Raw genomic sequence first — 27,248 nt, forward strand, 5'->3', positions numbered from 1 at the left:
GACGACCTCACACCTGGGAAGTGCAAGAGCAGGAATGCTCTGAGCACAGTGTGCGCCGATGCTCCGCTCCCAGGCAAGTCATGCAGGCAACATTGTGCAGAGCGTCTTGAAACATTTGCAAGATGAAAAGTAAATTTGTGCTGCTGGTCCTGTCTAGACCGTTCTGTTTTTGAAAAACAAGTGTGCGAGCAGCTTATCTAAGACAAATGTGTTTGTTTTAGGTTTTTCTTCCCCCTCACCGTTTCTGCCAAGAGAACTGGAGGGCTGCGGTCGGTGGCACCACTGAGGGACACATGAGCTGACAGTCAGTCTGCTACAGCAAATATTGCAGTCATTTCCAACAAAGGCAAAACAAATCTCACGTATTCAGTGGCACTGCAGGTCAGGCACGAAGCTGTGCCAGCTCCCACAGTTCGGGTAGGAAAAGAAACCCAAGCAGTGCAGAGAGATGAAAATGATGGCTGACCAACCAGCCAGGAGCTTCTAATCACATTACTGCATTCTGCACACAGTGAGTAGTGAAGCAAAAACTCTCAATGAGGGAAAGAAAGGGAGAGAATTGCTAGAGGAAGATGAGGATGGGAGGAGAGGGAGAAGCTTCTCTCTTTGTCCATAAAGCTGGTGTCTTCCTTGCTTGGGAAATGAAGACCCTCTGACCCCCAGGGCTTTTTCCTTCCAGTTAAGACAGTGTACAGATATTCTGTCAGACTTTGCTGCGCCCGTTTGGTACCTATAAAGCTTTTACATTCAGTTCTATTAGGTTGGCTCTTTCCCAAAGGCATTAAATTCACATAAGAAATAAAAGCATTTTGCAGCGCTGGAGCCATTCATACCTTAGGAAGTCGTAGAGCTTCATGAGTGGATGGCAGAGAGAAGACCTTCCAGCAAGGTGTCCTTCAGGAGACCTTTTCCATTTGCCACCAAAATGACTGGGGCAAGAAAAGGGATAGTGATGGGCTGAGCAGGGTATGTGTGGGGAGGGCTGTCTGCTTGGAGGTGAACACCATCCTATGGGAGCAGAAGAGCACACAGTAAGAGCGTGTGTCTAGCAGCAGTGGGAGAAGAAGAAATATTTCCAGACTGGCCTTAATTGGTAGAATTAAGTGGAGCATCAACAGAGGGGAAGGGTGAGAAGCAGCAGTAGAATGAAATAGCATGGTGTACCTGGATGCCCTGCAGTGTTTTAGGAGGAAGCAGCCCCTCCCAGAGGGGCTGTGCAAATGCTTGCAGGGTGGAGGAACTCTCGTGGCTCTTTCAGAGCCTGGAAGAGCTGTGTGTGTTAGGTGTGATGTTTTTGAGGTGCAGCAGGCTCTGAAATGCTTCCCTCCATGCACGGGTAAGGGATTGTGATTAAAAATGCACCCACAGAGAGGAGAATAAAAACAACAACCCAGAAACTCCTTGAAGAAAGATATTTATGTCCTAAGTTGTAAGGCTAGCCGAGCTCCCCTAAGAAACAGCAGTAACAGAATTTAGCTGTCGGAACCCAGAGACGCATTGTTCTGATTTAATAATTAATGTGGAGTTAATTGACGCTTTAGTGAACTGAAACAGGATAAAAGAGACCTGCTGGCCTGGGCGCCATGCTGCTCTGAGAACAAGTTTGTTCTGTTCCCCTGTGCCCCCTCTGCCCATTGCCTCCCCCCCCAGAGCAAGGAAACAGAGCTTCCCTGCTTCCCTCTCCTGGGCCATTGCTTGGCAGCAATTTGCCATCCAGGCACTGACTTGGGAAGTCCCTGAGCCAGGCAGCAGTACCAAAGGATGCCTCCAAAAGGCAGCAGAGCAGACAGAGGGAGAGACAGGGAGAAGCTGGCTCCGTGTCATCTTCAAGAAAGTAAATAACGGTCTGAGTTTATGGCTTGAAACGCAGTGCTTGAAAAAATTAAGAGTCGTGCAGAGTGTATCCAGAGCAAGATGGCTTTTAACCCCCTTGGAGCCTGTGCAGTGTGAGGAAATAGTCTCAGTCTTGCTAGGAAAAATGGCATAAATTTGGTAGCAGCGTTGTTAGTAGAGAATGGGGTGGTGAGAGGGTTTCAAATTAGGGCATAGCTGTGCTGGTTGTCAGGTCCCATGGGAGGGAGCTGCAATGGCCTCCATCTAATTGCAGCCAGTGAGAATCGCTGTTCCAATCGCAAGGACCTCTGGATGAAAGTTTATCAGGAAGGAAAAGCTGCTTTCTGTAGATTTGGGGTTGTTTTTTGGGGGGGTGCCAGGGTGGATGAATCTTGGAGCAGATCTGCCTCCAGTTCCTGCAGTCTCTGCCTCAGTTCTGTGAAAAATCCCTGTTTTCAGCCTGCTGATGTACTCTGAGGTGTGGTGCAAGGTGGGGAGTTGTGCTTATCCAAGAAGGGCAAAAGAAGAGATGTGCAAAGGAATGCTCCTCTTGGTCCTCCTGTCCTTCCTTTCGCCTTTCACCCCATCCTCTATCATCATCTCCTACCTTGACACTGGAGCAACAGCAGCAGCTGCTCAAGTCCACAGCACTAGCAGCTCACCAGAAGGCCATTTCCACATCTTCCCATTTAATAACTGCTCTTCAGTGGCTGCCTCTGAAGTGCAGTCTTTCCTGAGGTTTTTCCTTTATTTTCCAGGTGTGCCATCGCTGTGAGCTGCAGTCTGGAGCTCCAAAAACGTGCAAGAGCACAACTCCTATAAAACACTGATCATTGGGATCACCAGCACAAGGGAGGTATGTGACACTTCTTTCTCACTTGTGGTTCGGATGCTCTCTCTGGAGATAGGAATGCTGGAACGTTGGGTGCTTTGTTCTCCAAATAATTCAGGGGACAAGGAGGGATTGCTAAGCTTGTAGGAAGTGCTTTTTCACCACTCTTAAGTCCACAGAACCACGTCCACAGGCCTGAAAACCACCTGGGATGTTTTCTCCAGCATATCTGCTGTCCTTTGAGTGCTTCCTTATGGAGTCTTCTTGCTGGAGACACTCATTAACCACACTAGGTGTTGACCTACTCTTTCCTATGTCTGAACACACATTTAAAAGATTTGAATGTATCATCAGTGTGCTACAAGACAAGCACATGTGCAGTCCCCACTTCTATGACACGTGAACTGGAAGGAGTTGGGGAATGGAAGTTACAGAGAAGCATGGTGGCCAAGTGCTGCCACCTGCACTGAACGTGTTGTTCTGGGATCTGGTGGTGTACAGGACATAACACATGTTGCTTATGTCTTATTATGTCTTATTATGCTTTGCTTATGTCTGCGTAGAGTTTACCAGCTGCTGAACGTACCATCTAAAAGCTGCTTTCAGAACCTGGAGAGATGAGCGTGTGTTATTTGGGCTCCCATTTCAGAGTCTCGTAGCTGGAGGCCTCTAAGGAGTATAATCCCATTTCTTTAGGGTCATGTGAACGTGGGGTGTATGCAGGTACATCCCTGTTTATTAAAAAGGGGTATTTTTGCATGAGTTTATGCATACGTGGTTGAAAGAAAAGAAGGGGTAAGGATCTGTTTGTGGTCATTTTTGCCAAGGAAACTAATTTAAGTGAAATAAATAGAGAAACTGTGGCTGTGGAATATTGTTATTTATGTGCAATCCCACAGTAGCCAGAAGCCCATCTTTTTTAATATTGCCAGGTCCTCTGGAGATCTATCGATTCTGCCTTTGGGTGAGATTCTAACCTGCACTTGGTGCTGCTTTTGCTTTGTTGCCATTTAAGATAATAAGACGCTGTGATTCTGTCCGTGGCATCCATAGGAACGGAGTTATGCCAATATTGGTGGTTTCAGAAAATGATTTGCAAGTGTGTGCCAAAGCCCTGCAGGGTTGGCCGTCCAGAAACACCGAAATGAGAAGAAAAGAATGACTCCATTGATCCAGTCTCTAAACTGTTCATTGTCTGACCTTAGGCAACTCATTTAATTCCTCCGTGCCACAGTTTATCTGTCAATAAAATAGGGATAATATCTATTTATCTCTTACAATAGGTTGGGAAATCTGATTTAAAAAAAAATGTTAGCAATAAGCTTTTGGTCCCGTCAGGGCGGACAGCAAAGGATGGCATTATTTACAAATTCACATTTTCTCTTGCACGGAGTTGACATTGTTACCGTGCTATCCGGAATTAAGCTGATGCTACATAGCTCCCTGAAACAGAACTGGGCAGATTCACTGCACGGGGGAGGTTCTGATGGGATTCTGCAATTGGAATTTCCCTCTTGTTTGCTTGGGCCGTCGAATGGATTCAGTTTGGGCATTGCACGTTGCCTGTTGGTCCTGCTTGGTCTGGGCACAGGGAGGCTGTGCAGGTGGCCCTGGTTGGCTCCTGTTGTTCTGTAGGTGATGCTGTGGCTCTGGGGGGGGTCAGCGTGAGGGAAGGACACTGTGCTGTGCTTTGTAGGAAAGCTGGGCTGTAAGCAGAATAAACTGCAGGCCCAGCTGGAGCAGTGAGTGCAGTCATGGCCTTCCCAGGGCTGCACTCCTTTTACAGCTGGATGGAAAGAGTGGATCCCTGAGCAAGTCTCCCTTCTCAAGGTCCCACAGACCTTACGCAGAGGGCACGCGTGCACCAAAGGGAAACAGGCAGAATCGCAGCAGGCACAGGGGGAGAATTCAGTTCAGGCTTTGGAACACCCAAAAGGGGATTAATAACCGTAATTATAAAAAAAAATTAGGAAAGAAAATAAATGTCCCATCCGTTAGAAAATCCTTTGCCTCCCTGCAGGAGAGAGGAGACAGGGAGCTGAGCTGAATGCGGGATGCAAGAGCCAACTGCAGCCCAGTGAATTAGTCTTAACTATAGCGAAAACAGCGCTTGTGTAAATGAGGCCCCTCAGGGCCGATAACCGAGCAGTAAAATGTTACAGGAGGGAAGTAAGTCAGGGCTATAAAGCTGGGAAGTCAGGACTGGGTAGCCGGGATCTGGAGCATAAAACAGGCGAGATTAAAGGATGACAGATGAGGGTTGGGAAGGATGCACGAATCCTGACCGGCCTGAGGATTGTAACTCCTCTGGAGATGGGCTTGTTCCTCCAAGCACTGCCTGGTGCCAGAAAATGAGCAAGATGCCCACTGAGAACTTGAGAGTGGAAGAGTGAGGGATGGATGATAAATAAAAGAAGGGAATCTAATCAAATCAGCATTGAGTGTATTTGATTTAGGAGGACACCAATGAACAGAGAAGGGGAAGAAGGCGGCAGGGTGGGAGTTGCTGTTGGATGGGACCGTGGCTTTGAGTGAGATATAGCACAAGCCCTAAATTATCATCATCATTATTTTTTGGCTGGGCTGTGTTGTGACATCAATACCAATTTACACTCTGGGTGAATAGCACTTACTACCTTCTTGTCTTCATAAATTGTGCATTGTCCTTATTTATTTGCCTCCCCGTCCCCTTCCTCTCCTCCTGCATTGCTTCCCTCCCCCTCCATGTGCTGCTGGCTATCCTTGCTGTGTCCTTGAGCTTGGCGTTGAACCCCACTTTGGAACCCCCAGCTCCGGGTATGGGAGCACTCAGTTTGTGTTCTTTATTGAGAGGAGGATGGCGTGCACAGAAGGAGATGCTGCTCTCGATAGACCTGTTAGCTCCTCTGCTCATCAGGCACCTGGTATTTCTGTTTGTGATGTTTGTGGCTCTCCTGTCTAGCTGTGAGCAGACATATTGACTGCTCTGAGTCAAAGCCTTCTTCCTGACATCACATGCTGTGCGTTCAAAGGTCAACATTTCCTATGCTCGCTTTCTGCCAAAATTTAGTAAGCCACCTCACGTTGTGAAGTGCCACGAAAGGACTGCTGTGGCATCACGAGACATCTTTAAAGCTACCTTCAAGCATGGAAAAAGCGGGTCAGTCACATCACGACAACCTCAGCAGTGCCTGCAAGCAGGTCAGCTATTTTTGATATGTCCATAGGACAAAGCTGCTCCATCTTCTCCCTGTGCCGACTACATTCTAATGGAGGAACCATGCTGCAGGCCACTTGCCTTCCCAGAGCATCTCTTCCATGCTTGTTGTAGTGTTAAAAAGGCACAGAGTCTATTGCTTTAGCTGGAGTGTAGCAGCCAGGAGGGGGAAGGACTGTCAGAACAGTGACCACATTACCTTTGGTAACCAGATATCTCTGTCTGCTGTTCAAGAAGAGCAGAGCTTGGAGGGATGGAGCCCCTTCAGTTGCATTTATTATCACAGAATCATAGAATGGCCTGGGTTGCAAAGGACCACAGTGCTCATCCAGTTCCAACCCCCTGCTGTGTGCAGGTCACCAACCAGCAGCCCAGGCTGCCCAGAGCCACATCCAGCCTGGCCTTGAATGCCTGCAGGGATGGGGCATCCACAGCCTCCTTGGGCAGCCTGTTCCAGTGCATCACCACCCTACAGGCTGCCTTCTAGCTGGTGTGACTTTTGGCTTTTGATACCTATTCCCACTGTGTGGCTTTGTAGGAGGAAGGTGGTCTGTGAGCAGGAGTTACGTAAGGAGAAGAAATGTTGATTTGGGAAGCTGAGAAGCTGTCATTCTATGTAGAGATGCAGTGGTTTTACACCAAACTGCTGGATTTTACACCAGAGGAGCTGAGTTGTGCACACGTTCTGCTGCTGTGCCTTTGTGATTGGGCCAGTGATTAAATGAATGAGACAAAGGCTGTTTGGAAAGTGAATGTGTGCCACGTTCCTTTTTCAGTTTCATTTGAAATTATGATATAAAATCAACTGAAATAAATCTGGTTCGAAAGGGAAAACCTTCTTCAGTGGCTTGAAATCACACCTTTGTCTATTTTTGGGAAGTCTGCTTTGCTGAGAGGAAAAGAGATTCAGATGATGCATGGAGAAGCCTGATGCTGGTGCCTGCCCAGAGGAAGCAGACAAAGGAGGGGAAAGGCTAGAGGAAAAAAAAAAGACAGAAAAATGACCTTATTTAGGGGTAGCAGATTTAATCATCTCTGATAGAATTACAAGTGAGGAATCTACTATGCTCATCTCTTTCCTGTAAAGACCTTTTTTTCCTTTCCAGTCTGCCTTCTCCTGTAGGGAGGAATCAGTATGTAGGCATTCTCCTTGGACAGCAGCTGTGTGATGGAACCCTCACTGCTGGGTCGTGCCCTTGCATAATGCATGATAAGACAGCGGGTTTGAATATGCTTAACCCTGTACAGGTGCATGGGGAGGAAGAGGGATGCAAAGAACCTTTTTTCTTGCTGGCTCTGTGCTTGGTTTGACTTGGGGGATGCAGATGTCCATCTCCCTGCTGCCTCTTCCCTCAGACACCACTTTAGTGAACATTCTGGGCAAATGTTGGGTAAAATATGCCATGTTTGATTTTCCTAGGCTTCCATTTCCTATTTCTTGTGCCTCTTCTAGGGAATCTCCCTAGAGATAATGACCCCAGTGCAGTGTCATTCCTGTCTTCATTGATGCCACTGTCTTGGATGAGCATGGAAGGATAACCTGGCTAGAGATGCTGGTTTGGAGAACAGCAGATAACCCCTCTCTCCTGATCTGACTACTAAATCTCAGCCAACCCAGCAGTTCTGTGCAGGAATTTGAGGATGTGGCCCCAAACTTGGTGACCACTAGGATGCTTTGCCTTCCTTCCCTGCCTGCTGGCGGATGCTGGGCTCCTGCACTGTGACCCAGAAGCATTTTGCCACCTGTGAGCAAAGCAGAGCATTGGGATTAGCTCCCAACAGCCTGTGCTGCTGATGGAGGTGGCTGAGCTGATGTGAGGATGCCGTTCAGCTCCGTGCTGCTAATCCCTGGCTCTGACAGACAGACTTCTCCCTCCTGCCCTCCTGGTGACCTCAACCTAATCTGGAGGAGCTGGAGGTCAGGGATCATTCATGTGGTGTCGTGCTGTGTCATTCACTGTGAGTGACAGAACTGCTGTGATGAATGGGGAAGGGTCAGTGCGAGCACCAACCCGAGGGATGGATTTGTGGGGCTGCCAGCATCACTGCGTTCAGCATCTGCCCAGCACCCCATGGGCTGCCTGCTGCAGGGCCAGGAACCCAGAGCCTGCATCAGTGCTCCCCAATGGCAGGAGGAGAGGGTGGAATGCAGCTCCTTTCTCCCCATCTCTTATTTTATGAGGCAGCTCTCCCATGTCATCTCAGATCCTTCCCCTATACCCGCGTAACAGAAGCCATGTGGTTTTTCTAAGCCTTGCTAAGGTAAAGCACACGTCGTGACACTACAGCTGCATCCTTTTAAGGTTGTACTGATAGAACTCTTCTGATAAAATCAAATTCCTCTCTCCCATTTGCTATGAGGCCATACCAGTGCTTGGAGGTGAATCAGGGTCCCACCTTTGGGGCTCAGTACTGCTGACCTGAGGCAGGAGGGGTAGGGCTGCCTTGCAGAGGCCGTCTGGCAGCAGGCTGGGTGTGTAGGTGAGTTTCCTGATGAGGTGTGAAATCCAGCACCCCTCCTCAGGTGAAGTTCTCACTGAAGTCAAGGAGAGCTGTGCCAGAACTGCTGCTCCTTCCTGGCTTCTGCTTGCACAGCTGCATGACTGCAGTTCTTTCTCTATCAGGGCCAGCAGTGCTGGGATGCACCCAGGTACGACTGCCCCAACATCCTGCTGGCAAGTTCTGCCTCACATCCACAGGCATTAACACAATCCTCTTCCTCATGTTTCCATCATTCCCATGCTTCTAGTGCTGTTAGGGGGCACAGCTCTTACTAATGGGCATCCTGTCCCTCTGTGCATGCTCTGCTTTCCCCAGGCTAATATCAGCTGGAAGGACTTTGATTTTTGTCCCATTTTAGGGTGGGCATTCTGAGATTGCTCTGTTTCATTTTCTCAGCAATGCAAACTCAACTCCTCCTCGATATGACTTGATGAGATGGGGCAAAGCATCATCATTTAGTGATGAGAGGTGATGGCATTTCACTGAGGTGTCATGGATGAGGCACAATCTGTCTTCCCATTCCCAAAGTGATTTCCAGGGAGGCAGAATTGAACGTGGGACCGCCGTGATAAATGGGTGAGATTTTTAACTGTCGTGTCAGAACAGAAAAATCCCTTCATCTTATACAGGGTATATTTTTTTAGTGCTTGAAAATGAATCCAGAAGGAGGACATCCCCTCTGAGAGCTGTCAGGTCAGACAGGGGGTGATTAAAACACAGTCCCCATGCAGTTGTTGAAGCAGCTGGCTTAGTGGGGCTGCTTCTGGGTAAGGCAGAGGGTTCCATTCCTGCTCACACACAGCTCAGCTGGAGCATGGTGATACAGGAGCCTTTTCCTGTGCCCAGCACCTCAGTGTCCAAGGCACGTTTTCATCACTGGATGCAGCCTGTGCTCTAATGAACACATCTGGGCTGCTGGGAGGGGAAGGCACCGTGTGTGACACTGTTTGATGTCGCCTGGGAATTCCTGTAGCTTGGTGGTAACGTGCGTGGAGGCAAAAAGTCTGGTGCAGTGCTCTGCTTCTCCTTCCTCCTTTTCCTCTTTTCCTTTTTTCTTCCCTCCTTTTCTCTTTTCCTTCTCTCTTTTCCCCTTTCCTCTTTTCCCTCCCCCTTTTCCTTCTCCTTTTTCCTCCCTCCTTTCCTTCCCCCTTCCTCTATTCCTTTCTCCTTTTTCCTTTCCTCTTTTTCTACCCCCTTTTCTTTCTCCTTTTTCCTTTTCCCCTTCTCTCCATTTCTTCCCCCTTTTCCTTTCCTCTTTCCTCTTTCCCTTTCCCTTCCCTTCTCTCCATTTCTTCCTCCTTCTCCTTCTCCCCTTCTCTCCTTCTCTCCATTTCTTCCCCCTTTTCCTTTCCTCTTTCCTCTTTCTCTTTCCCTTTCCCTTCCCTTCCCTTCTCTCTATTTCTTCCTCCTTCTCTTTCTCCTTCCCCTTTCTTCTCCCTTCCCATTTCTTCTCCCTTTCCCCTTTCTCTTCCCCCTCTTCCACTCCTCTTTTCCTTTCCCCTTATTCCTTCCCTCCTCTCCCTTTTCCTTCCCCCTGCTCGGCACACATCTCTATATGTACGTGTGTGTCCCTGCTCTATCGCCCTGTCAAACCTCCCCCCGCCAGCCCGGCCCCGGCCGCCCGTGGAGCGCGTAGGCAGCGCTGACGGCGGCTGTTGCCGCTCCGCTCCGCGCCGCCCCGCAGCGCCCCGGGGGAGAGCAGGCGGGGCCGCCCCGCTAATTGCGGCGTGCCGGCGGCTCAGCGCCGCTCCGGCTCCGCTGCCGCGGCGGCTCCGACCGCAGCGCCCCGGGGTCAGGCGGGGAGGGGGCGGCGGCGCCGGCTGGGCCGGCCCCGGGCAGCGCTCCCGGAGCCCCGCCGGCCCCACGCGGCTCAGCCCCGGCTGCCTCCTCCTTCTCCTCCCTCCCCCCCCCCTCCTTCTCCTCCCCACCCCCTGCCGTGTCGCTCCCGGGGAGCGGCTCCGCGCTTCGAATCCGCATCGTGCGGTGATGGCGCGGTCAGGCGGCCGTTTTGATGTCGTGGCGGAGATGATCGGATGATCAGCCAGTCCGTGGGATGCAGAGCAGTACATGTGTGGCGTAATAAAGTTCTGGCTCTGTGCAAACACACGCAGTACCAAACAGCGTGGAAGGATCAAAAAGCCTTGTATGAGGGGCTGATGGCTCCGGGAAGGACCTGTAGGATGATTTTGTTTTTAACCTCTTTGGACCTACTGGCTAAAAACTCAGCGTTCCCATACTTGCATATAGCAGCACACAGACCTAACACATTCGTTACGCTTGTTGGCCGCAGCAGTGAGAGTGTTACAGTGCCAAGTGGATCCCAAGGAGGAAAATGGGAGTGGGTTCTGCTTGCTGAAGGGTCTGCAGGAGGTGGTTGGGTGCTGTGCTGCTCTGCTCAGCTCTGGGGCACACGTGGGAAGGCTTCATGGGCAGCAGTGGGAGCAGAGGTTGTGCTCATGGATGGAGCTTGCATCAGTCTCGGCTGCAAGGGGGGAGGTGGGGTTGGGATTAATGAGATGTGAAAGCAGAAGGGAAGAGAGAAGTACAAGGCTTGGGATGCAGTCATAATTATTGCTCTTTTTTAATAAGAACTATGGATGCTTATCATCCCCGGCACACAGCATTGTATGAGGTGCCCACGTCTGAGAATTGCTCTTTCCTGCCTCGCTGTCAGGGTCACAGCAAATGAGTGACAGATCCAAGAACAGCACCTGGGGGTCCTCACCCCACTGCCACCGCCTCGGGCAGGGCGGGGGGCAGCGCTGAGCTGCAACCCCCAGGAGATGGGGGACCACGGCAGGGATGTGCAGGAGGCAGCTGAGATGCCTGGAAGGGAGAAGCAGAGAGCTGGAGCTGAAAAGATGAAGGACCTCATTGAACCTGAAGTGCCTCATTAAGTGCAGCACAGCTCGTGCGTGCACAACGGCAGATTTTTCGGGAGATAGGCGAAAAGCTCAAACGGGGGAGGGGGTGGGGAGAGATGGGAAAAACACTTCCAAAAAACCACTAAAATTTCATAGTAGGATGTGTAAGGAAGAAGATTAATTATGCTGTGCTTACAGGCATCGTGCGCCATCCCTTTTAGAGCCGTCTGGCTGCTGTGTAGGGAAGCAGAGCTGTCTGCTCTCCCTGGCTCCTGACTCTGCAGTGCCAAACGCTCTGTGCCTCAGTTTTTCCACAGCTGAGCTGAACGTAATAAGTTGCTATCTCAGAATCTTTGTGCACGGAATCGTAAGGCAGCAAACATCCACGGGGCTGGAAGCGAAAACAAGGGACAGCTCTGCTCGTGCAGGAAACTGATGTGGAAATTCACCTAAAGCAGGGATACGTTCAGGAATGTGGGAACAGCGGGTTGGTTTTGCCCAGTTCTTGGTACTTGGGGGTGCTGCGATTCCCTGGCTCCCAGCAGTGAAATAAAGCAGTGGCACTCTGGCTGCAGGGAAAAGAGAAAGGGATGTGGGGAAAGGCATCGTTTCAGCGTGGTTTAGTGGGCACAGAGTTGGTGGGCTTTTCCAACCTGAATGGCTTGGAGAGCTGCCCTCTTGAGAACAGGGTGACTGAGGAGCTCCCTTTCTGGGGGGTGGTTTGCAGCCTGGATTGTCAGTTTGGTCCACAGCTTTAACCCAGAGAATCCAAGCTGGGAGCAGGAAAAGAAGTCAGAGCAGTGCTGGCAAACAGAATGGGGATCTGAGAGAGCAGGGGGAGAGCCCAGGAGTTGTGCCTCGTAGCCAGAAGACACACAATGCAGAATGATTGCTTTTGCTAATGGAAGGGTCATCTTTGGTGTCTGTTAGTGCCATTTTGTGCCAGAGGTCGCAGGCTGCAGCTGGGAACTTGGAGCCTTTGTTCCGTGATGCTGGTGTTCCCAACTTGGAATGATTGGATAGGTGAGAAAGCACGCAACTGTTTGCATTCTATTTCTGTTAGTTTTATATATGCTCATGGCAGCTGGTGGCTGGCAGTGCTGGTGGCTAGCAGCAGCTAGCTGTGCTGGGGAGGAAGGGAATGCAGGGTGGGCATCTGGAGCCTGGCGTGGACATGTTGGATGTTACCCTGCAGACATAAGCATCACTTGGAGATGATCAGTGGCTCACCAGTGTGGTATAATCACCAGAGACGTGCCAAGCACTGGGCCATGGATCACTCTCCAAGTGACAGTGCACTCTTATGCGTGTGCTACGCCTGCCCAAGGCCCCCGGTATAAATCCTCTTGCAGTGGGGCAGCACGCCTTCCTTAAAGCATATATATGTACACAGGGGTGCCCTAAGTGTGTCACATCACCCCGTTATTGATGGGCACCATCAGCCCTCCGCAGGGCCACTTGCACTTAGCAGGAGAAAACACTCGGTGAAGCTGAATAGCACTCACTGTGATCCCACCCTGCAGCTCCCCAATGCTTGTTGGCCTTCTCATAGACAACTCCAGCATGCACAGCCCCACCATGGGATGGTATTCCCAGTGTGGAGCCAGGGAAGGCTCTGGGAGGCAGAGGCTGCAGTCAGGGGAGGGGGAAGGATGAAGTGAGGTGATGTGGATGCAGAAGTGCTGCAGAGAAAAGCACTCTTCCATCAATGAGCGCAGCAAAGAGAAGGCAGAGCTCCTGACTGGCACGGTGGGGATGGGTGGGTGGTTGGACCAGGTGGTCTTAGTGGGCTTTTCCAACCTTAACAATTCTGTGATTCTGTATTAATGGCACGGAGTGGCTGAGCATCCAGAGCTGCGTGTGCAGGGACACAGATGTGGGTATCCGTGGCATGGGATGTGATCAGTGGGCATGGTGGGGGTGAGTCCATGGTCGGACTGGGTGATCTTACTGGTCTTTTCCAACCTTATTGACTTTGTGATTTTATCAGTGCACTTATCTGCAGGAGCGTGGGGTTTGCACAGCCCTTGGCAAGCACGGCTGGAGATGCCAGACATGTTCTGTCGTCTGGGGCTGTCAGCACTTCTTTTGAAGTTGAGCAGATGTTGGTGCAAACGTTCCGGGGACACCGCCGAAAGAGATGCTCTGAATGCAGAAAGCCATCAGGCTGACATATGGAAAGGTCCAGGGATGTTGGTGTGGTTTATGTGTGAGCTGCCATGTTTAACAAAACAATTAGCATCACTAACGAGCGTTTCAGCATCAGAGAAATTAGAAGGATGTTTCCATAGCTTTTAAATGAGTCTCAGTGCTTCGTGCATTTCCACCCCCTGGCCTGGAAATAGTTGGAAAATGGAAGGGGGTGAAGCATCACCTGAGTGAGGAGCACCTGCAGCTGTGGACACCCTCGTTGTGCAGGTGGGGAGGGGGCTTAGGAAGGATGCAATGCAGAAGGGATTTGTGTAATTAAAGATGGAATAATCATTCTCTCTGCCTTCTCTCGCTGCATAAAATAGGACTGAGACAGAGGGGCTGCTGGCGATCCAAGCATGGCAGCATGAAAAATGAGGAGGAGTGTGATAAGAAACTCATAATTTATGTTCCAAGCACAGACTCACACCAGCGCGGAGGGAAATTTGTGCCAATAACTCCTACTAACTCAGAAAGGCACGCAATCTTTTATTGCACAAATTATTAACGACCAGAAAATGAATGGCTCTGTAATCAGAGCGGCGCTGCCGGCGCTTTGCTGCTGCTGCTTTTATTTGTGTAAGTGCTGCAGCCGGTCCAACCCCGAAGCATTGCCCTCCACGTGCTCTGCACTGGTACAGGGTGTGCTGGGATGGAGCATCACAGCCCTATAGCTGGGCCAGGGGAGCCCCTGCTTGCATGGTATGAGGTGAGAATCTGGTTTATTCAGATGAAGCCCACGTGGCTGTGAGGTTTGGGGTGTCTTCCCCACCAGCACGGTTGCATCCTGTGGTGTTGAGTTCAAATCTCTAGGTGATGGGAATGAAGAAAAGGGGCACGGATGGAAAATGAAGTCCCTGAAAGAGGGAAGAGGACGACGTGGGGTTTAGAATCATAGAATAGCTCAGGTAGGAAAAGACCTTAAAAATCATCAAGTCCAACCATAACCTAACCAAACTACCCTAGAGTTTGCTGTGGCTCAGCCTGCATGACCTGGCTGGGCTCACTGAGCCCTGTGCTGGAGGTGTGAGGGGTGAAGCTTTGTCCAGGAGCCCCATTTTCATTGTGTGAAGCATATCATAGAATCACCTGGGTTGCAAAGGAGCACAGTGCTCATCCAGTTCCAACCCCCTGCTATGTGCAGGGTCACCAACCAGCAGCCCAGGCTGCCCAGAGCCACATCCAGCCTGGCCTTGAATGCCTGCAGAGATGGGGCATCCGCAGCCTCCTTGGGCAACCTGTTCCAGTGCATCACCACTCTCTGAGTGAAAAATATGCTAAAGAAGTGCTCCTATTGTTAACTCAGTCCGTTATCAACAGCACTATCTCCCAGATGGCTTCATCTGAATAGGGAGGAGGGGGAGAGCTGCCTCCCCCCCCCTCCCCTTTTGGTTGAGGGGGTGTTGCTGAGGGCTGCAGTAATGAATAATGTTTTCAGGGACTGTCAGGGTTTCATTACTGCTGGTTGTCTCGTACTGAACTCCCAATCACCACGGAACCATGCGTCTCCAATTGCCTCACAGCTCTCTGATGAACATACTTGTAATCTCATTGACCCGCCGCTCTGCTGCCACGCATAAATCCAGATTTGGAGATCTCACGTCCAGTCATAAACGGGGCTGGCAGACTTGTGATCAACAGAATAAAGCTGTCTGCTGCCAGGTGGGTGTTTTATTCTCATGGTGGAGGTAGGGCAGCTTTTTGGAGAGCTTAAGCAGCAGGGGAAATCAGAAGCCTGCAGGAGAGGAAAAAGGTAAAAGAAGGTGGTGTTTAAATGACATTAACGTTGGACGTGAACATGGAATGTGGAAAATCGTGAATGGAGGGCTGAAATGGAGAGACATGACTGAAAAATAGAAGAGTTTGGGTGGTGTTTTTCAGACATACAATTCTGGGTGCAATGCTGTGTGTTTTCTGGTGTTTCCATCCTTTTTGCTTTTTCTCCTTTGACTCGGACGAGCAGCCCATAGGAAAGCTGTCTCATTCCTGCCCCCCTCCTTGTTTTACAGCATTCTGTTTGGATTCTTTGCCCTGGAGGCAATTGATGACCTTTCTTCAGCTCCGTGTCAATCTGGCCATGCAGGGAGACTTCCCCACACTGACACCAGGTGAGGATGCTCGTGCAGAACCATGCAAACAGCTGGCAGGAGGGAATGCTGCCACGCACCAAGTGCTGTTACTGCTCCATCCCTGTTATCCTCCTGAGTGCTGTCAGATCAGCAGACAGCTTTGGACTCCTTTCCCCCCCCCCATTGAGAGCTTTCTGTCCTCGCAGTGTATTTTTGAGGGCCTCTGTTTTCACAGCACGGGGATGGATGGACTCCTAAAATATACAGCCAATTACACAGCAGAATTTATTAGACTTTATTCTGGTGAACGTTACGTGGTGGGGGTGGGGAGGAAAGCTCAAACTCCGGTAGGAAACCCATAGCAACTGCAGCTGTAAGTGTGAGGATGAGAAGCCCCCATAAATACACCTGACTTCGCCATCACTGTTAATTAAATGCACGTCATGAAACACGGGCACAGGGAGCAGCAATGCTCGCAGGCACAGCAAGAGCGAGGCTGCATGGCCTGGGGCTGAGCTGCAGAGCACAGCCAGGGGGGTTAGAGCCATGCAGGTGATTGGGAGAGCCCTTCCCAGCAAGGCAGAGGGGTCTCTCCAATCAGTTAGTAACATTTCTTGCTTTGTCTTCTCATCTTCATGGGTTCCATTGTAATGATGCGGCGTGCTGCACTGCTCCGCTGCGGTTTCTGTTCCTGTCCCAGATGGGTGGCAGAGGAGAACTCAGCACTGATGCTAAGAGGGAAGTGGGGCATAGGAAGGGCCCGTCCCACTCAGCTCTAAGGGTGAAGCTCAGGAGCCTCATGCTATGTTTTGTTCCACTTCTGTAGTATTCTCCCCTCCAAGTGATGCACCAAAATTTGGCTTCTAGGAGCAGCGATGCACGGTGTCCTCCCAGAGGTGTGTGGTCCAGAGAGACCAGGATGAGGTTCTGTGTTAATGCAGCCCTACCTCATTTTTTCCCCCTTCTTATGAAGCATTTTTCCATTCCCAGCTCTGTTTCACCTTTGGTAATCTCCCTGGCATGTACTCCATCTGCACTCCTATGGGGCTGCAGCGTGTAGGAAGTAAAGCCCACAGTTCCATCTAATATCTTCTGACTGGTTTTAACCATAGCATTTCCCATTTAATTGGGAAGGCAGGCACACTTTGCATATTAACACAGCACAGCCTGCACCTCCTAAGAATTCAAAGCAGAGATGGCTGGGATGTGCCTTGCAGCAGCTGGGAACCTGCTGGGTGTCTGTAGCATCTCAGGGAATGGGATCTGTGCAGCAGGGCTGGCTTTTGCCCTCCTGGTGGATGCCCACTGGATAAAAAAAGGTACTCTCCCCTCAAAAAATCACATGCATTTCCATCATTTAAATAACTGGTCTGCAGACAGTGCCACTGTTGCTTTGCTGTTGTGTCCATTGTTTTCCTTAGAGCAGAACACTGCTGGTCTCATTGTCTGCTCAGGGGAAAATACCATCTTCCCTCCAAAGCTCTTGGTTGTGTCGCTCTTTCCTCTTCTGTGATCCACCCATCCTCATGAAGGCCCCATTCTTTCCCTTCTTGCCTTCATATGCCACCCATTGCAGGGGTCTGTCTGTGCAAAACCAATAGCTTTGTCTTAATTTCACTGCGGTTTTCAGGACTCTCTTCTCCTTGATCAGTACTTGCCTTGGGACAGGCATATTCATTTGGATTGGGAGGAGGTCTCAGCAGGTCTTTTATGGTGAGAAGGCTTCCCAAGAGCAAGCTCACATACACACCTTGCCATGTGTGAGACACCACGGGCAGCTGTCACTGTGAGCTGCTTCAGAATTACTTCATTGCACGTTAGCTGTGGTCCAGAAAGACAGCAAATGTGCAGTTCTACCAAGAGGAGGTGCATGTTTTAAACTCAAGATAGATCCAACAAACAGTGTTTGCCTTATGGAAGAAGGCTGGAGCTTGCTGGCTCCACAGAAGCACATAATGATGGCCTCAGGGCACGCAGGGATTGATGGCACCCCTTGTCCTGTGCTAGGGACGGACATTCTGAGCAGCATCCACAGTAGAAGGGCAGCAGGGAATGAAAAGAGCAGTTCTTGCATTGCAACGTGCATTTCCCTGCCTGCTCAGCCCCTGCTGCTCCAGCTTTTCTGGTCAGGTAAGGATGGCATCGCGTCGCTGTCCTGCCCTGCATTTACCCACAGACTTCATAATTATGGCCTTGTTTAAAACAGATACTGCTTGTCGTGCCAGGAATGGTCACAGAGTGAGGAAGCAGCTCAGGATCCATTAAGGAACCAGAGGTGGCTACATTTATTTCTACCTGAAATTTCAATTAAGATTGCAGTGTAAAATGTGCTTCAGTGTCAGCCAAACGGAGACAGAACGGCGCTGGGTGTTGAATTTTAGAGTCTGTCTGTCAAGAAGGACCAGGTGGAGATTTTTGGGGTTTAAAGGTCCAGGGCAGTGCTGGAATCACAAATGCATGTGGTGTTAATGTTTGAAAGCTGTGTATCCCAGTGGCAGCAGGAGACCCAGCTCCATTGCACGTGGTTATCAAGGAGCTTTATCAGCAGCTGGAAGAATGGCAGAAGTTGTAGAAACATCACATATGTAACTCTCCATGGATGGAAACAAAAGGAAGATGGTGGAGGTTGGATGTTCTCCTCTTTGCTAAAGCTGGGAGGCACAGAGGGGCAGGTGGGCTCTTGCCCATTGGTTATCACTGCAAAACTCCATCAGGGCATCCCTGAAATGAAGGTGCTAAGAACCACTGGGCTTCTGTGCATCCTGGTGCTTTGCTGAATGGGAAATCTCAAACTCCTGGCTCCTGGAGTGTGCATCTTCCCATCTCCTTCCAGTTGCACCATCAGCACAGGACTATGAAATGACATCTGTGCAAAGCATGCACACACACAGAGCCATGCAGGAACATGGCAGGGCTGCAGGAGAGCAGGTTGGTGCTGCCCTGCTTGGGTGTCCCTGCACTCCTGAGCACACAGACATGCACACACCTCACTGTGGCTCTCTCCAGCCCTGTATCCATTTGATTTTACTATCCAGGCAGGAGATGAACTTCATTAGGGGAGTGGAGGCTCTAACAAGGATGGGGAATGGCAACAGCAGAAGGATGTAGCGATATAAAGTTATGTCAGAAAAACCTTTACAAGAAAAACGTCTGACATTAGAAATGGTGCATTAAAAATTCAAGAGGGTTGGAAGAGGGGCAGGAGTGGAAAGAGAGGAAAACAAATAAACACACAGGCTTTAAACTAATAAATCCTCCTATTTGGGGAATGCATCAAACCCAGCCTGCTATTAAAGTTGGTTTTATTTCTATTATTGTTAACAACAATGATAAATATATTTTTTCTTGGATCTCGACGCTGGGCTTATCTGCCTTTTCAACACACGCTCAGTGGGCTGAGCAGTCCCTCCCTTGCACTGTTTGCTTGTGGCTAATGTGCTCCCTTTGAAATACACTGTGTTGGTGCTGCTGTGTTTGCAGGCATGCAGGCTCTCTCTCTCCCACGATCCTCTTTAATATTATTCATCCTTATTATATATTGTTATTCCTTATTATGATTTATCTGCCACGCCGTGGCTTTATTAAGATTGATACCCCTGTCCCCAAGGAGCTCCCAGCATGCAGCCCCAGCTTTCTCCTGAAGCAGCAAAGTCTCACTTTTCTTCCAAGCCATAACAAGCCTCATGGCTTGGCTTCAGCAGAAGGCCTTGGGCTCGCTTGTACCAAGGTGATGCATCCAGCTTTTGTCCAGCATTGTGGTCCCATTCCACTGCAGCACCAATAGGAGCTGCTTGTTGCTGGCCAGCAGGGAACCACAGCCCTGCTTTATTCTTCTGCATCTCCATTTTCATCTTGCGTATTAGAAGAGATTTCGTTGAACTCCCTGAAAGCTGATCCTTGTGCTGGGGGGAGGACCTTCCCTAGATTGCTTCCTGACAGCTTCACTCTGTGCTGCTCTTCAAACAGTTCACAATCTGGGGACATTTTGCACTGATAGAACATCCTACGAGGCAGTGTTACATGTTGGTATGTACATGTGGGTAACAGAGATGAAGGAAGTGATGCTGGGTGCCAGTAGCATCTGGGAAGGAACCTCCTGCCTGGCTCTGGCACAGAGGTGCCCTGATCTCCAGCTGTGCTGTTTGGGGGGGAGCTGAACCCTGGATGTTCCCTTGTCTGTGTGCAAAGAGAACTGCACAGCCCCCCAAGCTGGAAGGCTGGAGCAGGGAACCCTGCAGGCTGCAACTGGTGTGTTCAAAGAAATGGAATGGAAATGGAGCTGTCTGAGGAGGAGACTTTGGAAATGCCAGTCCAGACAGCAGCTGGTAACAGGGGGAAGAAAAACAGAGAGGGAAGATCATACACCATGGAATCATTCGCATTGGAGAAGATGACTGTGATCCCCAAGTCCAACCCCAACCCATCCTTTAGGACCATGACATGGGAGCAGACATTCTTGCTCTGTGAATGGGTGTGGATCACCTATGTGGGGCGGTGGGATCACTGTGTGGGGCGCAGGAAGCCGTGTGGGTCCCTCCCTGCGTTGATTCCTGCACAGTATTTGGGTTTTGGGATCTGGCATCCAGCCTGGATGCCACAGGTTTCTAAAGCTGGCCCAGCATGACTCTGATCCTATTTGAAATGTTGGCAAAGCTCGTGTGGAATTCAGTAATACAAGAAAGAACGGGGCTTTGGAGTGCATGGGTTGTTTGGGACGGGGCTGACCTTTGTCCTCTGATGGTGACTGGAGGCTGTGGGGTGCAAGCAGCAAATTGTCACACTGTGTGAGCAAAGCAGGGCTTGGGGCGCACATATCTGCAGTGTGTGTGTGTGAGAGCATCAACAGTGTTCCCCTTCCCGAGGAGCTGCTCAGCCATCCAGCCGTGTGCTTTAGGGATGAAATACCTCCAGAGATGGCTCAGAGCTGGGGCTGCTCTGTGTCCCCAGTGGCCACCAGGTGCTGAGGAATGGCTCATTTCTGGCAGGGCAGTGCTGAGAAGGCAGAGGTCTGAGCACTCCAGCCATGGGAGCATGGATTCCAAGGGGGCTGTTGCTGCTCCCTCTCTAATGCGATTGCCTCTTTATAATGGCTTCAACTTTCTATTTTTTTTCCCCCCTTTATCATTATTGACCAAGGAGCATCAGTAAGGCTAGAGAATAAATAGTTCCCTGATGGTTAACAACAGGCTCTCCACCAATTGGAATTCAAGCTGTGCTCCCTCTTACATTCCTTATAATCACACTTTATTGCATAGAGCAGAAAATCAAGCGGCCGCCCCCTCCCTGCTCGTCCCCCTGGGTGCCGTGCTGTCTCCCGGCGGAGCAGGTGAGGCCGTTGGGGGGGTGGGGGGGATACGAAGCATTGCGGGTTGGGCGCTGTTTGCCAGACCCCAGCTCCGTCAAAGCGGCGGGCGGGTTGGGAATTCAACTCGGGACGATGGGGAAAAGCACGGTGCGGGCATACAGACGTGTAGTTGTGTATCTACAGCGCGTGCATGTGCGCAGCCATGCCCTCCCCGCCCGCCCCCGGCTGCTTTGCACGGCGCAACCCGACGGGGCGGGCGGCGGGGCCGTCTGGCTGCTCAGCTCCGCGCTGTTTGCTCAGCCACCGCCCCCCCCCCCCCCCCCCCCCCCCCCCCCCACACACACACGTCTGGGGCCGGTCCGGGGCTGGCTCCAGGCTCCCGGGGGCGGGAGGTGCTGATTTTCCAGTGGGTATTTGTCAGGTCAGAGTCTGCGCCGCCCGCCGGGCTCCGCGCCGCGCTCCCCGGGTTATTTATTACCTCTCTCCCCGGCGGCAGCGCTGCGGCTCCGGGGCTGCTGCCAGCAAGCCGTGGCGGCGGCGGCGGCGGCGGCGGCGGCGGCGGGAGGGGGGGGGGGGGGGGGGGGGGTCCTCCGGGGGGGTTCCCGAGCAGCGACGGGGCCGGCCGGCGGCCCGTCGCTCCCTTTTGCCGGGTGTGCGGAGGGAACGTGGAGAGGAACGGCTTGTGTTGGGGCTGCGGGGTTCCAGCAGGCTGGAGATGAGATGGAGAGCGAGGAATCTGCCGCTGAGAGCGGTTCGCTTTGGTGGAGCTAGAGGCGGCCGTTGGCTCTCAGCCTGCGTGCTTGCAGTGCGCGGTGGGGGGCTGAGGCTCCTGGCACCGATGGGCACATCCTTACTGAGGATCTACATAATGCACAGCCTGATATTTGCCCGGGGAGAGCTGCAGGCGCTTTGATTGTGCAGTTTGGGGCTGTTGAGACCCAGCTGTGCTGCTCTGGCACACACGTGTGGCCATGCAGCGTGCTGCTTCTTTTGAGCATTTTCTGCTCAAAATCCCCACGCTGTGATTTGGTGATTTGCATTGGTTGTAGTTCTGTTGAGTCACCGTATGGAAAGTTGGGAGGTCTAAGATAAAAACGAATGTGACCCCTGAGCTGAGTTTATCTGCTACGTTCCCTGGGTGCCTATAATCTAGAGATCTCCTCCTCTCCTAGTGCTTCCCAGGTCGGCTTTATTTCTGTCTGTGTTTCTTTGCATGCAGTCTGCTCGTGCACAGGATGGGTTTGCGTGCCTGCAGCTCCCCGTGGGTCTTGTTGGAGGGGTTGTGATGTGGGCCTGCCTCAAGGGATGCGATGGGAGTGATGGATCAGGATGTGCCCCCACGTTTTGGAGTACTGCCACAGCACAGGGGGGAGAACGGCCTTGCTTTGAGGGGCACCACCTGTAGCCCCTCTGCATGATCCACCCCGAAAGAGTCACAGCATGGAGGGGTCTGGAAGGGGCTGCCCATGCAGGTGAGAAGGCCAAGGAGAGGCTAACATGAGAGATGGTTAGCAGCAGTCAGCAGCTACTAATTATCCCACGCTCCAGCTCGTTCTCAGGAGAGCTGCAGAACACTTTGATCTGCCTGTGTTTTGCTTTCTAATTGGATTGGGGTTCCGGATGCTGCTGGCTGTGGGGTTTTGGGGAGCTGATGGGAAGAGAGACGTGTGTTGGTCCTTAGACAGCAGCAGGGGAATGTTCTGCGTGCAGCTGGAGGGCTGCTTTGGGTCACCATTCTCCTCCTTGCCCCCATGCAGCTATCCATAGGGCTCTTTTATATGGTCTCCTAAATACCCTTTTTCCTTCCCTTGCGTGTCCCTGAGGTTTCATCCCTTTCTCACTCAAGTTTCATGGAGTGCAGAACTGAGTGCTGCCTTCCTCCTGCTCAAGAATTGCATTAAGCTTGCATCTCATTGCTGTCCCACTCTTCCAGTCAGTAGGTTTGCTGATTTAGTGGCCTTTTTCAGTCCTTACTGCAGTAGTGAGTCTGAGTAGAACTCCAAGAACATCAGCAGGGACTGAGAAAGGTCTGTCTGCTCGAGAAGGAGTTGCAGAAGCACCGGTACAGTTAAAGTGCTGTGGATATAACAGCACGATCTCTATTATTAATCCAAATAGAACGCCTTTCTTCGGTTGAGTAATAAGATCAGAAAAATACCTCTCTCAGAACAGCTTCCAAGGTGGGAATGATGCCTGTGGCAAATATCTGGCCTAAGAACCGACCCCAAGGCCAGTTTCCAGTAAGCACCGTGCCAGCTGTCAGCTTAACCATTGACAGTCCCTCAGAGGTGGCAGCTGTGCATCCTGGTGTTCTTGGGGCTGGGGAGGACACTGTTGCAACAGAAGCAACTGCCGGCTGAAGCTCTTTGTGTGAGTGGTAGAGAAGGATGGGAGGGGGAGGGCTGTTTGCTTCCACCAGCAAAAGGGAAACTTCTGTTGTTTTCTGAGAGCAGTAACATGGTAGTGGTGGTTGCGATGAAAACGCCAACTAGATTGGAACAATGAGCATTCTTGTAGTCAGACACAGCACAGTCCCTGGTGAGCTGTGCTGGGTCTGCTTTCTTGGGTGTTAGCAGGAGACAGGGAGAGCCTTGCACTCGTTAGCATATAGATGTGCATCCTAATTGGAGTTTTGCTGTAGCTGTAATTAGCCCAGACCACTGGGACAGGCTCCCTGAAAGGCTGGAAGGAAGGAGTGAGCGGTTGGGTGGGAATAGGCTTGAGCATCTCCTGGATATTTACAATGGATTAGGCTTTTTATTTTAGGGTCAGCGCAGCCTTAACCCGTGTGCAGTGCTTTATGGCTAATGGCAGCACTGCTTCTGGGTGCAAAGCACACGTGAGGAATGCCTGCATGCCTGATGGACTTAAAAGGGGAAAGGGGAACTTGAAAAGATCTCTTCCCTCCACTGCTCGCCCTCATTGGTCCCAGCTTCCTCCTACCTCTTTCCAGGACAGTGAGAAATAAAACGTGTGATAGAACCCATCTTTCTGCCCCTCCAGCTGTTGGCACATCTGTTAGGAGGACGTGATGCAGGTTACCATATGGCTGCAACTGAAAATCTGGCTGCTCCCATAGAGCCAAGCTAATATTTCAGCAGGCTGTCTCTCCCCAGCCAGCACACAGAGACCCTCAGGTTGAATACTGGAGCTCTTCTTGTCTTCTCAGGGCACAAAGCAGAGCAGATGTAACCCTCGTGCTGCACCATGCAGCAGTGCATTGGTGCTTGGTGGCTGTCCCCACCTCTGGAGATGGCTTATGAGCAGAGAGCCCAAATCTGGAGCTGCTCCGTGGATCGCTGCAGTCACACAGCAGAGCAAAATAGGCAGAAATAGAAGCAGGAATGCCTGAGCCCACATGCAGCAAAGTTGGAGCTTGGAAGTGTGACAAACAAATAAAGCTCAGTGCTAACTAGCTGCAGCTTCCCTCGGCCACGGGCATTTGTTATGAAGCAAAGCAAGGGAAAGAGCAGAGAGCTGCACTTCTTCCAGATCACTGTGAAGAGATTGAGAGGGTCTGGCCCTGTCCATAGGTGAGGTTCAGCATGGCTGTGACAGCAGTTGTGCAGAAGCAGCAGCCCAGCTGTGTGCCAGGCACGGTTGCTCAACACCCATTTGTAGAAAGGAGGAGAATTAGGATAACACAGCACCTGGCTGCAGAGGTGCACAGTGATTTAAAGGCTTTAGAGTGTATTAGCACTAATTAACGTGTTGGGAAGCTGGAAGCCAGCTTGGGCAGCACAGAACTTGAGCACCTCCTAAATTGGTCAGGGCAGGCTCTGCCTAGTCTTTAATTTGCCCTCTCCAGCATGCACTGAAGTAGTTAGAACTTGGTGACACCAGAGCCTTGTGACACTTTGCTCCTGGAGGATTAGCTAACAGTTCATCTGCCGAGTCTAAACAGTTGTGCTCTCTCTGTTTGTATACACATATGAGTGAGGGGGCAGCCCACAGCTTATTCTTCTATAGATGCTGGAATGGTGCTTCATGGCGTCTTCATCCCGATGGTCACTCGTTTGTTATTGGTGTAACCCAGCAGCAGACTGCAGGCCCACGGATGGTCCTCCAGAGCATCTTTTTGTTGCTGTGAGTGCAGGCAGGAAGCAAGGCAGAGGGTGATGTACAAGCATTGGGACACAGCCAGGCTTTGGATTAATGCATCATGAGCATCGTTTCACCATCTTTTGATAGAGTGAGTTTTTCCTAGCCATGGAGCAGATTAAAGTAGCACAGAAAAAAGGCTTTAAGATTAAAAAAGAGTCTGATGGAAGCTTTCTTCTGCATTACAGCTTTGATATCTCACGTCTTTCACAACAGTTACAAATTAGTGATAAATAACATCTGAAGAGAGAGGAATAGTAGAGAGGGAAAGATGTGGTTTTAATTGCAATCTGGGCCAACAAAGAAGATAGTTAATACAGAGAGAAGCAGGGGGAAGCTGTCCAGTGGCTGAAACTGCAAACTCGTTTTGCTGGTGAAGTGCTCTTTTTATGCATCTAAATAACAAGTCACATTTAGAAAGCTCCCCCTCCTCTTCCAGGTAGAGAAACGCAGGCCTGTCCAGTGTAAGTAATTTGTGAAACTGATGGCAGAAGGAGGAGGGAAATCCTTATCTGTTAACTTGGTGCTTGAAGCACAATCTCTCCTTGTAATGTGCTCTGCAGGACAGCTCTCTCTTTGCTGCTGTTGACACATTGAGAGAAACAAAAGGTTCGGAGTTTTGTTTCAGGCTTGCGTGATGTGATCCAGAAGTGAGGGACCAGAGGATAGAAAATGATCACTATTTATTCCCTTTACTGTCCCAGTGCTTCTCTGAGCAAATGAAGGATGATGGGTTCGCTTTGCTGGTGCCCTGGAAACACAGAAAGACACAGAAAGTCCTGGTGATTCTTCCCCCACACCTTACAACACATCCCAGTGGTGTGTTGGCAAAGCAGACCTGGTTCTTTCTTAAACCACGCCTGCATGGATTTGCTTGCATCTGTCTGATGGTGAATGTGTTGATGCTCATCCTGGCAGCTTCAGGATGCTGCAGATGGGTTTGGACACCCAGAAACAGCTCTGGTGCTTTATTGCAGCAGGAGAGGCTGGGAGGACTTGGTAGTGAGTTTCAGTGCCTGTAAGGGATGGATGGGATCAGCTGGAAGCTGCGCCTCCCGAATCCTTCCAAACATTACTGAGTTCTGCCAGGAAGCCTCGTGTGCATGCAGGAAGCAGCCTGGCCCACGCCATCCCCATCACAAAGCCCTTCTCTTCCAGTGCCCAATCTCCACCCATAGCATCAAGTGCTCGGGTTTGTTCAGGATCATAGCACAGCCAGGTAGATGCTGCCTGTCAAAGACAAAGCATATTCTCTTCACTTAGGACCAGGTTCAGATTTGAGCCTGATTTCTTTAGAGAGAAAAAGAAACTGAGCTGACTTGCAGTGGGAAAACCCTCTGGGCAATCAGCTTTTCCTGTAGAGGGGAAGGTTTCTGCTCAGAGTGCAGCCTCAATGCCTGCATCTCCCAGTGCCTCTTCCAAGCATTGTTCTTGGTTCATTAGGTGATAATAGAAAGTGATTTTTCCCCTGTCACCTTGAGAAATCGGAGGCATTAAGAATGAGAGCCTAAGCCTGAAAGCCTAAATGAGAGGGTTTGATGGGTCTGTGTATCTGCCTCCTTCATTAGAACTGGAAGAGAGAGGATTGCTCCCAGAGCTTGCATTCCTTGAGGATAAACAGGCGAGGGGAAGGAGCGTGGCCAGGCAGTGTCAGGAGGTGAGGTTTGGGGCTTGTTTTCCATCCCCAGACCCACTGAACCTCAGAAGGCTGTTTGCCCCCACCTGTATGGGTTGGAAGCGGTGGCTCATCCCAGCATGGACCACCAGCAGGTGTGGTAGGAGTGGGAGCAGAGGGGCCAGAAGGAGCACCATGAGATCCTATTGGAGAGCAGATAGGAGGGATGTGAGCGAGTCTTTTCCTCCCTGGCAGGCAGGCAGGGTTAACGTGGCACCTCCTCCTGCAAGGAGATGGGAAACACAAGGGACACATTGGGACAAAGCTGGGCATTGTGGTGCCTGTTCTAGATGGGGTTGGGATACGCAGCTCTCTTCCTTCTGCCACCTTGTAGGACAAGGGCATCTCTTGTGCTGTATTTAAGGGATACTTTCTTTTCACTTCCAGGTAGATTCTTCCTGCACAGTTGCTCCCACGTGGCATCCAAAGGTAGGGAACTCCGTCTTGTTAACGTGCCGAATTTCCACCAACCACATCACTTCATTTTGGGCTGTGTTTGTCCCCTTGGGGCTGTCCTCGATGGACCTAACAGCACACCCAACACAGCTCCGAACACAAAACACAGAACTGAAGTTGGAAGGGACCTTTAAAGGCCATCTGCTCGCACTCCACCAAACAGGGACACCCATCAATGCTCGGAGCACCGACCCCGGTGTGCCTGCAGGGATGGGGAAGCACTGC

The 27,248-nt window shown here is 50.9% G+C and overlaps 1 long non-coding RNA gene across 1 annotated transcript; it reads left to right on the forward strand.

Annotated features, from left to right (window-relative positions):
• The first annotated feature begins 280 nt into the window (after nucleotides 1-280).
• LOC122186510 lies at nucleotides 281-27,248 on the forward strand. The gene is made up of 4 exons (XR_006181143.1): nucleotides 281-511; nucleotides 2,592-2,689; nucleotides 15,427-15,525; nucleotides 26,955-27,248. It is a non-coding gene; the product is annotated as an uncharacterized LOC122186510 (long non-coding RNA).

Source organism: Lagopus leucura, unplaced genomic scaffold (genome assembly GCF_019238085.1).
Source record: "Lagopus leucura isolate 7727_CA_CO unplaced genomic scaffold, USGS_WTPT01 Super-Scaffold_100037, whole genome shotgun sequence".
In the NCBI taxonomy this organism is placed as follows: domain Eukaryota; kingdom Metazoa; phylum Chordata; class Aves; order Galliformes; family Phasianidae; genus Lagopus; species Lagopus leucura.